General features: G+C 43.3%; 1 protein-coding gene across 3 annotated transcripts in view; it reads left to right on the top strand.

The window, feature by feature from the left end:
• The window catches only part of LOC307032391 (uncharacterized protein), a 257,009-nt gene that overhangs the window by 198,351 nt on the left and 45,270 nt on the right, over positions 1-13,388 (top strand). The gene's annotated exons all lie outside the window — the stretch shown is intronic.

Consider the following 13,388-nt stretch of genomic DNA (forward strand, 5'->3'; position numbering starts at 1 on the left):
GCATATCAAGATGCTGAGTAGACAGCATGATTATTGCACAGGTGTGCCTTAGGCTGGCCACAATAAAAGGCCACTCTGAAACGTGCATTTTTGCTTTATTGGGGGGGTCTGGGGGGGTCCGAAAACCAGTCAGTATCTGGTGTGAGGGTTAGGGTTAGGGTTAGGGTAATGTTGTGAATCGAGTGGCCCATGGTGGTGGTGGGGTTATGGTATGGGCAGGCGTATGTTATGGACGACGAACACAGGTCACTCGATTCACAACATTACTTAAATACCTAATACCTAATACCTAAATAAAACGTAAAAGGAAGACAACAACTTTTATCATCATGACAGCAGAGAGCGTTTAGGAGCCTCAGAGGAGACAACGTGTCAGGGTGACAGGCCCCTGACTCTCATTTTCGGATGGGGGGGCTCCCAGTGAAGGCTCAGGGTAACAGGCATCTGGCCGATCGATGGCTGGGGAGGAAGATGAAGTATGGAATAACCTCTGATCATAAATATATGGCGGTGGGCCATATGAAGTATGCACACGCCACACCTGATGTATATGCGTGTGCAGGCTTGAGGCCCAGGCAGAGAGATTGATTAAATGGTTCTCTTGCCTCTGAGTGAGTGAGTGTGTGTGTGTGTGTGTGTGTGTGTGTGTGTGTGTGTGTGTGTGTGTGTGTGTGTGTGTGTGTGTGTGTGTGTGTGTGTGTGTGTGTGTGTGTGTGTGTGTGTGTGTGTGTGTGTGTGTGTGTGTGTGTGTGTGTGTGTGTGTGTGTGTGTGTGTGCGCGTGTGCGCGCGTGTGTGTGTGTGATGCACTCTGATACAGGCACACAAACACAGCCTTGTCATTTTGACTGAGAGCTTAAGGCTGTTGGGCTGAAATCACATCTCTCTAAAATTGAACACATCCTTAACTCAGGGGACCTCTCCTTCCTCCTCCTCCTCCTCCTCTCTCTTTGTTGGGTGAGAGCAGCATATCTCCAGACGTCATCACGCCCACTGGGATCTGTTGTCTGGACTGAGATTTCATTTTGCTGTGGACATACTTTAAGGCTCCCGTTGACTCTGTCCACAGAAACACACACACTCACACATAAAGGCCTCCTCACTCTGCAGGGCCTCTAATGTGTGCTCTGCATTATCTAATGTACGAATGTTACAGACCTTATACTGTATGCACAACATCAGGTCAGCTGGTCCTTGACATCTGATAGATGGTATCAGGTCACATTCACACATGTTTTCTGTATTATTCACAATTAGAATTCCTTTATCTGTCCCGCAACATGGAAATGTACGGTATTGAGACAAGAGGATAGTGCAGATTAACTAAGAAGAGTAGACTTTACATTACATTGCATTTAGCTGACGCTTTCATCCAAAGCCACTTACAATAAGTACATTCGACCAGGAAGATACAACCTTGAAGAAAACAGAATCATATAAGTACATCAGGTTTCATAGAGCCAAACATTTCAAGTACTACTCAACTGGCTTTAGATAAGCCAGTCCTTTATTAGTATATAAGTGCTCTGTTAGCAGTTCTTTGTTAGTAATTCTATCACTCGAAGTGGAGTCGAAAGAGATGAGTTTTCAGTCTGCGCCGGAAGATGTGCAAGCTATCTGCTGTCCTGATTTCAATGGGGAGCTCATTCCACCATTTTGGAGCCAGGATAGCAAACCCACAAGTTTTTGCTGATGGGAACTTGGGTCCCCCTCGCAGTGCGGGTGCAGCGAGCTGTTTGGCCGATGCAGAGCAGAGTGCACGTGCTGGGGTGTACAGTTTAACCATGTCCTGGATGTAGGAAGGGCCAGATCCATTCGCAGCATGGTACGCAAGTACCAGTGTCTTGAACTGGATTCTAGCAGTTACTGGAAGCCAGTGAAGGGAACGGAGGAGCGGTGTGGTGTGGGAACATTTTGGAAGGCTGAAGACCAGACGAGCCGCTGCATTCTGGATAAGCTGCAGAGGTCGGATGGCACATGCAGGTAGACCAGCCAGGAGGGAGTTGCAGTAGTCTAGGCGTGAGATGACGAGAGCCTGGACCAGAACCTGCGCTGTTTTCTGGGTCAGCTGGGGACGTATCCTCCAGATGTTGTAAAGCGTGTATCTGCAGCAGCGGGTTGTAGCAGCAATGTTTGCAGTGAAGGACAGTTTGTTATCTAGGGTCACACCCAGATTCCTTGCAGTCTGAGTCGGGGAAACAACAGAGGTGCCAATGTTGATTCTTAGGTCAAGAGTGGGACAATATTTTCCTGGAAGGAAAATCAGTTCAGTCTTGTCAAGGTTGAGCTTGAGGTGATGAGCAGACATCCACTGAGAGATGTCAGCTAGACAAGCAGAGATGCTTGCGACGACCTGGGTCTCTGAGCGGGGAAAGGACAGAATTAATTGGGTGTCGTCAGCGTAGCAGTGGTATGAAAAACCATGCGGGCTAATGACAGATCCGAGCGAGTTTGTGTACAAGGAGAAGAGGAGGGGACCAAGAACAGAGCCCTGAGGGACCCCTGTAGTTAATTGACAAGGGTCGGACTCGGACCCTCTCCAAGTTACCCTGTAGGTGCGGGTGCGGGTGTTTTAGACAGGAACGGGAGGAGAGAGACAGGCCTTTAGTTTATAACATCAGACGGGTTGAGAGTGGGTTTCTTTAGGAGAGGGTTTACTCTTTCCTCCTTGAGACTGTTTGGAAAGTGACCAGAAGTTAGAGAAGTGTTGATGAAATGGGTGAGAAACGGTATAATATCAGGAGCGATAGTCTGAAGGAGGTTTGAGGGGATAGGGTCCAGAGGACAGGTGGTAGGACGGGCAGAGGTAACGAGGGTAAGAACCTCACTTGGAGAGAGAGGGGAGAAGGAGGTCAGTGTGTGGGTGAAAGGTGGGTCTGGTGACCCAGCGGTGAGTAAAGGTGAGTCAGAAAAATTAGAGCGAATATCCTCAACCTTTTTTTCAAAGTAGTTAACAAAGTCGCTTGACAGAAGGGAGGAGGGGGAAGGGGCTTTGGGGGGATCCAAGAGGGTGGAAAAGATTGAAAATAATTTTTTGGGATTGGAATAGGAAGATTGGATCTTATCTTGAAAGAAAGTGCTTTTTGCCTGATAGATCGAAGTGGAGAAAGAGGAGAGGAGAGCCTGATAGGTTAGGAGGTCGTCATGGTGTTTGGATTTCCACCGTTTCCGCTCTGCTGCCCGAAGGATGGTTCTATTAGCACGCAATGCGTCATTTAGCCAGGGAGCAGGAGGGGACTGACGAGCCTGCCGAGATGCGAGAGGACAGAGAGAGTCCGGAGAGGATGAGAGAGTAGAGAGGAGAGTTTCTGCAGCAGAGTTTGGAGGTAGGAATTGGAACGAGTCAGAGGAAGGGAGGGCTGAGAGCACCGATGAGGCAAAGGTAGAAGGGGAGAGGGAGCGGAGGTTACGGCGAAAAGGTGCAGAGTTAGAAGAGATTAGTTTGTTATGTTTGGAAAGGGGTAGAGAGAATGAAATGAAGAAGTGATCGGATATGTGGAGCGGGTTTACAGAGAGGTTAGAAGTAGTGCAGTTCCTTGAGGATATGAGATCAAGGACATTGCCAGCGTTATGAGTTGGTGGGGATGGAGACAGTGAGAAAGCAAAGGTGGTTAACAGAGATGTTAGTTCAGATATCTTCCCTGTCTGGAGGTTGAAGTCTCCGAGAAGTACAGCGGGAGGGCCACATTCAGGGATGTGTGAGAGGAGATTATCTAATTCCTCCAAGAAGTCCCCCAAGGCGCCTGGTGGACGGTAGAGAACAACAATAGTTAATTGTATAGGATGGGTTACTGTGACGGCATGGAATTCAAAGGTGGAAGGAGTGAAGTTAGGTAGCTTGAAGAGGGAAAAGCTCCAGTTGGGAGAGAGCAGGAGACCAGTGCCACCTCCTCTGCCTGTGGGTCTGGGTGTATGGGAGAAGGAATATGCTGTGGAGAGAGCTGCTGGGGTGGATGTGTTGGAAGGAGTAATCCAGGTCTCAGTGAGAGCAAGGAAACCCAGAGACTGCGGGGAAGCGTAGCCAGAGAGGAAGTCAGCCTTAGGAACAGCTGACTGGCAGTTCCACAGGCCCCCGAAACTAGATGTTGGATCTCAGTGGAGCATATGGGATAGACGAGAGCAGGCTGGTTATATCGATTAGGAGATACACGGGGCCAGTGATAATTGCGAGAAGACACATAAACAGGAATGGAGAAAATACACATGATTATGGCATGAGGGGCTAGAAAACCAAATGAAACAAAACACCAGCGATACTTAGCTCAATCAAAGTAGGATTTGCCTCCTCTTTGCCTCCCGCAGGACTCCAATGTCTTTGTCAGTCTTCGTCTGTCTGATTTGCATGTTTTATAAAAAAGTATGCACACGTTATTAGTAATAAATAAAAACACAATTAGTAAAAACAAAAAGAAGATAATTATATCATGGTAAAAATTAACCTGTTAAGCACTGAGCCTGTTTTTCAGGTCTCAGGCTCGAAAATGACATTCCCAGAACAAATGACCATATCTTCCCTTCTAAAAGGGTTAAATTAATAATCTTTTTTCTCAAAGTAATGATAAACCTGTGAATTGGATGTAGAAAAGTCTGAATCAATATAGATGTTTTTTATTTTATAGACAATTCCGATTGAACATAATAAAAAACTCTAAATTATAATGTCCGTCCAAAAATATTTTTTTACTTAGAGTGAAAATTACTCTTGGATGATGGTAAGGTAGACTACAAGCTTTAGGAATCCAAAGTACAACATATAATAAGTACCCTGTATCAAGATTGATGCAAAACAAGTGACATTTGATCTTTTTTAGAATTTTGATCAGAATAACAGCTAAGGTGAGCATATCTCCGTGTTTTGCTACCTAAAGCTTCTCGTGTGTTGTCTGTATTTGCTCCCCCTGTCACAAGTTCTGATCGCTCAGTTCAACACACTCTCACTCCATAAACGTCCAGGAGTGACGCTTGGTCAGGGCCCCGTGGCGTGCAGTTTAGAACTAATCATGGGGTTTGTCAAACAGAGCACATGGTGTAGTCCTAAACGATAGGGTAGTGTCTTCTGCCATCCTTTACTCCGAAAAAATATTTGTTTCTCCGAATCAAAGGGGAAAAATACAAAAGCATTGCACACAATTTAAACCAATCAATGTTGTGTAATTAACAAGGATAATCTGGTGTTTTTCAGTCGATGAGTAGTGCAGATACCACTGTAAAATCAATCGACAGTAAGGGGAATACTTACTTCCGGGTGTACAATTCTCCGTTATCCAATGTGAATGGACGCTCACATTGCCTTTAAGGGCAGCCGACACAAACGAATGCCGTGCTTCCATGAGCGTCAAATCGCGCCGCAGATGGGAATACATTGCAATCAGTTGAAAGCTATTTGCGTCCCTTTATGAAGCTGAAGGAACCTAGGAGCGTCACAACTGTACGCCACGGGACCCTGACGAAGCGTCGCTCCTGGACGTTTATGGAGTGAGAGTGTGTTGTATATTTCTATAATCTGTGGACTCTCAGGATGTTATCTAAGCTTGTTTGTGCAGATCCAGTAAGTATATCGATCAGTAAAGCTAGAGTTCTGTGCTAACGGACTTGACATTGTTTTGCTCGTAGCTAATTCAGAGGCTGTCAAGGGGTGAACTCTGAGGCATGAACTCAAATGCACAACTCAGACTCAGACTCGGGTGGTATTCAACAATAAAGACTTTACTGGAAGTTACACAGTAACAAAAACAAGAAACACAAAATCACTCCTCCGAGGAAAAACTAAATGCAATAATCGTGAGCATGAGAAATCGGGACACGACCATGGAGCAGGCTTGAACGTGGTCATGAATAAGAAACTAACTGGCACTGGACAGGTGGGGGCTAACACAATATATACTAGGGTGACCAAACGTCCTCTTTTGCCCGGACATGTCCTCTTTTCACGCCCTGTCCGGGGAGGGGTTTATAAATTCATGAAAATGTCCGGGTTTCGCGGACCGTTTGCATGTACTTAAATTGACTGGCGAGTTGCACAGAATACTACGGTAGGCTACTCTGTTGCGTGTGTGACGTAATCCCTGAGTCTGAAGCTTTGTGGGCGGCTCTACAACTACGCTGACACACAAACAGAGGAAGGGGACAGAGCGGACCGCTGCTCACATTCACAATGCCAAAGCGCAAATGTACTTTTACAGATGAATTGCAGAAGAAATTCCAAATGTTCCGGTCGGAACAAATGGGAGGCACCGTGTGCAAAGCTTGCACATACGTGTGTGTGTCCAATAAAGGTGCAGACGATCTTATAGCGCACATGGACACAGACAAACATAGGAAAGCTGTGCAAGGTGAGAGTTTGTCGGCAAAGTTGACAGACTTCTTTGTTAGACCAGGCAAAACAGAGGATGCTGTAAATGCAGCGGAGGGTGCGTTTGCATTTCACACTGTGAAACATCACAACAGCTACAGATCTATGGATTGCACAAGTGCCTTGCTAAAAAAAGCATTTCCAGACTCTGACACTGCCAAAACATTCAGTAGTGTGCGCACTAAAACCGAAGCCATTGTCAATGGTGTTATAGCGCCCCACTCGATTGATGTCGCACATGAAGCACTCAAAGGAATCCAGTACTGTGGTGTTTCTACAGACGGGAGTAACCACGGAGTAGTGAAAATATTCCCAATCATAATCCAGTACTTTGACTGGAAGAGGGGTGGCATGCAAACAAAATTAATCGAGTTTAAAGACACACCAAATGAGACAGCAGAAACCATTGCACAATATCTCATTGAAACATTGGCAAAAAACAATTTGTCTGAAAAATGCATTAAATTTACTGGCGATAATTGCAACACAAACTTTGGAGGAATCCGACGTGATGAAGGGGGAAAGAATGTGTTTGCAAATTTGAAGAGGTTGCTGCAGAAGAACACTCTGATCGGTGTGGGTTGCCCAGCACACATATTGAATAATTGTGATCATCATGGGGCAGACAAAATAGATATTGACCTTGAGAATATCATGTTCAAAATCTACCAGTTCTTCCACATTTACACTGTGCACACTGAGAGCCTGAAGGAGTACTGTGATTTTGTTGACATTGAATACAGAAGGATGCTTTCTCACAGCAAGACAAGGTGGCTGTCATTGTTCCCAGGCATTGAGAGGATGATACAGATGTTTCCAGCCTTAAAGACATTCTTTCTGTCTCAGCAAAAACCACCCACAGTGATCAAGAAGTTTTTTGTAAACGAATTCAGTGAGATCTACCTCTGGCACATGCACTCACTCATGTCTGCGTTCCACACCCACATTCAAGACATGGAAAAGGAAAAGAACTCCATTATGGAGGTAAAGAAAATAATGAACAGCATCCACACCATTCTTCTTGAACGCAAGAGCAACAACTTCATGTCCCTTAAAGTTAAGGGACTACTGGCACAAAAGCGTAGTGATGGACTTGGTAAGGAATATGACCAGTTCTGTGCTGATGTGCAAGGCCTGTACAGTACATGTCTGTAGTATCTGGAGAAGTGGATGAATCCCATGGAAGAGTTCTCCACATTCACGTGGATGGATCTGAGTGAGCCACCAGAGTGGAATGATGTGGAGGCCTGCATCAAGTTCCTAGGAGAGAAGGGGGTGATAATTGATGATGTCAAGTGTTTTGACCAGGTCACCAATCTGAAGAGATTCACAGAAAGGTGCAACCGTGATGAGGAGTTCAGTGGCCTGCAGGTGCACCAGTAGTGGACCAAATATTTTGAGAAGGCCAAAAGGATTGCATGTTACTCAGAACTACTGAGATGGCACAGTTTGTCTTTGCACTTTCCTCTCACAATGCAAATGTTGAGAGGGTTTTCTCACTGATGCAGAGCCAGTGGACCAAGGAGAGGAACCAGCTGTCTGTTGAGTCACTGAAGGGGATTCTATTTGTGCAATACAATTTGAAAGACATGTCTTGCAAAGACTTTCATGCTTATTTGTTGAGCAACCAAAAACTGCTGGGAAAGATCAGCTCCACAGCTAAATATCGATGGGCAGACAAGGAGGATGAAGAAGAAAAGCAGGATGAAGAAGATTGAAGTATGCAGCTATGCAGAGAGAGAAAGCTATGTAGCTGTGGGAGAGACACTTTAAACTTTTCATTTTAAATTGGGACCCTAGAAAACTGTTTGAAGCTAGAAATATGTGAAAAGTTGTCGTTTCACTGTGGTTGTTTACAATGACAGGGCCTGGAATTGTGTTTACAAACATTTAAAGTAGGCTTATATTTGGTTCATGGTGCCTCAAAATGTGTTTGGTTTGATTTAGGTAATCAAATGTTATGTTAGGTTATGTTCACTAATGGCAATTATGCAAATGTAAAATCCAAAACTGCATAGTGCACTTTTAAAATAATTACATTAGTATCTTTGTGAGGTTACTGTTTTATTGTTTACATTGACAAGATACAAAGAGATTATTTGTTAAAGCTGGATTTTCTATTTTCTACTATTTCATATATTTTGTTATTTATTTTTGTCCAGTAAGACTTGAAAAGAGAGCTATTATTTTGTTACAGATTGATGTTTAAGTTATTCTTGTGCATTTGAGATTTGTCAGAGATAATTCTAGGTATAATAAAGCATGTTGATTGTTGAGTAACCTTGGTTTGGTGTGTCTTTGGTTATAGAGAGATATTATTGTGTTATATACAGTAAAATAATATAAATAATAATTGTATATCCATACAGAGGAGGCATACTTTAAAACAATAAGGCATCTTTGAGTAAACGTTGAGTATCATTAAGTATCTCGAGGCTGGGGGCAGCATGTCCGCTTTTTTGGAAATCAAAATATGGTCACCCTAATATATACCCAAGGTGAGGGGAACAGGTGGAAACAATCAGGGCGGGGAAACTAATCACGAACACAGGAGACACATAGGGGCGGGGAGCATGGAGTTCTGAAACGAGAGGAGGAATACTTATTACAATAAGACAGAGGGCACAGAACAAAGGGACATGACAAAACTAATATAAAGAATAGCCTTTGCTAGCTTTGTGGTTTTAAAAAAAAAAAAAAAGATCAGTTAGCTGAGTTTCTTCCTGTTACATGGATATAAAACATTCATAGTTTATTGAATATTAAGATGCCCTCAGGCGACGCGTTTTCTCCCCGGCATCGGGGGTGCGGTGTAGAAGAGGTTAAGATAGCAAATAATTACAATACGATTGACTTTACATAATCAAGTAAAATACTCATACACAAATCAACCTATCAACAACCGTTACTGCTAGCGTGCTGCGCCACATGAGGCTCATAAGCTCAAGACTGCCAACGCTACCACACAATAACACTGGCAAGTTTAGAATTGCAGATAAACACACTCACCCTTATGCATTGACGCACAGCCATAAACAGCGGTAGTATAAGTGAACTGCAAGAGAAATGGGGGGAGAAGCACAGGCCTCAGATGATTTGAAAAATTTTACATATAATTGTAACACAATACATCATTGTCGCTAAAAGCCTTGTCTCTACATTACAATACAATATACAAAATAATTGATTAATTTTAATAACAATTCAAGTTAGTAGCTATTAAAGGCATAAAAAGACAGAAATGTATAATTCTTTCTTTAATAGAAATGTTTCTTCTGCCCGTAAAGTGTCCAAACCAGGCTTGTCTGGATAAGCGCATTTAAAAAAAAAAGTCATTGTCCATGCCGGTTTCAGTTGGATTATTTGTCACAGTTGCTCCGATCAGATCGGTCTCCTCCATTTTGTAGATTATTTACGATTTTTGAATCAACATAAACACATCGGCAAAATCCGGCTTACTTTGAGCATGTGTTTTAAACAGTTTAATCCCTTTGTGAATTGTTTCCACTTGCGCCGTCCTTTAATTTCTTCATATAGCGGGAATCCGAATTAAAGGGGACCTATCATGCAAAATGCACCTTTGTACGTCTTTTATACATGAATATGTGTCCCCGGTGTTCCAGGGAACTCACCAAGTGTCAGAAAACACAACCCTCTCTATTTTCCTCCTTAGCCAAATCTCTAAAAAAGGGGCTGCAACGGATCTGAAAAAAACCGATCCAGATTTCAACACTTTTCTACGTCACAAAGAGGTGCTCCGCTTATTGGTCAAGTCTCCACCTATCAGGGGAATGGGCCACGGTCACGTGCATTTCCAAACCTCTCATTCGCATATACAGGACTGTCTCAGAAAATTAGAATATTGTGATAAAGTTCTTTATTTTCTGTAATGCAATTAAAAAAACAAAAATGTCATACATTCTGGATTCATTACAAATCAACTGAAATATTGCAAGCCTTTTATTATTTTAATATTGCTGATTATGGCATACAGCTTAAGAAAACTCAAATATCCTATCTCTAAATATTAGAATATCATGAAAAAGTATACTAGTAGGGTGTTCAACGAATCACTTGAATCGTCTAATTAACTCGAAACACCTGCAAGGGTTTCCTGAGCCTTTAAAAACACTCAGCTTGGTTCAGTAAACTAAATCACAAGTATGGGGAAGACTGCTGATCTGACTGCTGTCCAGAGGACCGTCATTGACACCCTCCATCAGGAGGGTAAGACACAAAAAGAAATTTCTCAAAGAGCAAGCTGTTCACAGAGTGCAGTTTCAAAGCACATCCACAAAAAGTCTGTTGGAAGGGGGAAATGTGGCAGGAAACGCTGCACAACCAAGAGAGATGACCGCAGCCTTAACAGCATTGTGAAGAAGAGTCGCTTCCAGAATTTGGGGGAGCTTCAAAGACAGTGGACTGAAGCTGGAGTCCAGGTATCAAAAGTCACTGTTCACAGACGTGTCCGGGAAATGGGCTACAATAGCCGTATTCCCATGGTCAAGCCACTTCTGAACTCAAGACAACGGAAGAGGCGTCTGACTTGGGCTAAGGAAAAGAAGCACTGGACAGTTGCACAGTGGTCCAAAGTCCTCTTTTCAGACGAAAGCAAGTTTTGTATTTCATTTGGAAGTCAAGGCGCCAGAGTCTGGAGAAAGGCTGGAGAGGAGCAAAATCCAAGTTGCTTGAAATCCAGTGTGAAGTTCCCACAGTCAGCGATGGTTTGGGGAGCCATGTCAGCTGCTGGTGTTGGTCCACTGTGTTTCATCAAGCCCAGAGTAAATGCAGCTGTGTACCAAGAGATTTTAGAGCACTACATGCTTCCGTCTGTTGAAAAGCTCTATGGAGATGAGGAATTCATTTTCCAGCATGATCTGGCACCTGCCCACAGTGCCAAAACCACCAGTAACTGGTGTACTGACCATGGCATTACTGTCCTCGATTGGCCTGCAAATTCCCCTGACCTGAACCCCATAGAGAATATGTGGGGTATTGTGAAGAAGAAGCTGAAAGACACCAGACCCAACAATGCTAATGAGCTAAAGGCCGCTATTGAAGCATCCTGGGCATCCATAACACCTCAGCAACGCCACAGGCTGATTGCCTCCATGCCACGCCGCATTGATGCAGTAATCCGTGCAAAAGGATTCCCAACCAAGTACTGAGTGCATTAATGGACATTTTCAAATGTTTGATTGTGTTTTGCTGTTATAAATCTTTTTTTTTCACTTGGTCTGAGGAACTATTCTAATTTTTTGAGATAGGATTTTTGAGTTTTCTTAAGCTGTATGCCATAATCAGCAATATTAAAATAATAAAAGGCTTGCAATATTTCAGTTGATTTGTAATGAATCCAGAATGTATGACATTTTTGTTTTTTTAATTGCATTACAGAAAATAAAGAACTTTATCACAATATTCTAATTTTCTGAGACAGTCCTGTACTGTAGGACGGATTTCCGTCCATTTGGTTATTCAAATGTTAACGAAACGGACAGACTTCCGTGCACATCAGCGGCTGTCGGATTAAAACAGTTTAATGCACTTTTAACACTCACGTAATCAGGATTCCTGCTCCTTTCCTGGGTTACAAAGTGAGGTGACGCAGCCTGTCCTCTGGGTGCGCTCTGTGGGGGGGGGGGGATATCGCAGCCTGCTCCTCTGCCTGCCTGCCGCTGCGCTCTGCCTCTATCCACACAACCTTTTCCCGTCTTTCAGAGACTTATTGCTGGGTCAAACATTCTTGCTAATTAGCCAAAATATGAACGGAATAAGTAGAAAGCATCGTAACAAACAGAGTAAAATAAATAGGGACAACAGCTTGTCAACCATACTTGCCAACCTTTAGACCTCAGAAATCGGGAGCATTTCAAAATGCAAAATTGGGGGGGGGGGGGGGGGGGGGAGGGGGTGCTAGTGGATCGCCGGAGCTGTTAGATTAACATTAACATGCTTATTATAGTTGTAAGTGCACTGCCTAGCGGCCTGTAGCACCGTCCTTGATGGACCATACAGATGTAGCGATTAATTTCAGACAGTTTGAAACGCGAGGGCCGTGATTGGTACGTGATCTGCCCTCGCTCAAGGGAAAACCTCCAGCTTAACTTGAGACCGCCCCCGTGATAGATCAATGTAATTATAATGAAGCCAGCTGCAATGGATCATTGATCCACCAGGGGGTGCAGTGGGGTTCCACACTGGAGCTCATGTGAAATAAAGTCAGATACAGTACGCTGGATGTACATCGGAACTTTGTTAAGATCCATATGTCACGGATATCATACTACTGTGCTAAATAAGAGACATGTAATCATTTACAAAACATCACCATGTTGTTATTGAACAAAATAATTTTGTTATTCGAAAAAAACGAACGGGAGGAAATGCAGCCCGGCTCTCGATTTTTAATCCTAATTTAATCATCATCTTCACCACGATCATTTATGTTTATGTTCGCCGAATTGACATGAAATCACTGACACATATGAATATACTGTATTCAACTTCATTAAAACGTTATTAACGTGCCTAAACTCAGTAATTCACCAAAAATATGTATATTTTAATGGAGCTTCGTCGGTCGATCAGGATCCCAAAGCGTAGCGGAGGGATCCTGATCTGGATGAAGGGCGTTATTTTCCCCATAAGGAACAAGTCGCTGCAAATTATCCCACTTATTACATGGCCACATTCTCAACAAAGTAACGACATGACTCCCAATATTAATTGAAATGCTTTTATGGATTTAGAAAATGTTTTTATTGATTTAAAAAATAGTTGTATGTATTGATTTAAATTGACATGCATCCGCTAAGAAAAATAGTCCGTTGTTACCGTTTTTTAAACAGTGTGAATGAAACGGCAGCTCTCAGCTGTGTATTTACACAACTAATGGCCCATCAACCACAGCTCTCTCCCCTGATCTTTCTTCTCCAGCAGCTAAATTAACAGTAGGTTACTCTGAGTGACCATACACTGAAAAAAAGAACACATTGGATTTACTCAATTCAATTGTGGACATTTGTTGCACACAAA

Source organism: Notothenia rossii (genome assembly GCF_949606895.1).
Source record: "Notothenia rossii genome assembly, chromosome: 3".
Lineage (NCBI taxonomy): Eukaryota > Metazoa > Chordata > Actinopteri > Perciformes > Nototheniidae > Notothenia > Notothenia rossii.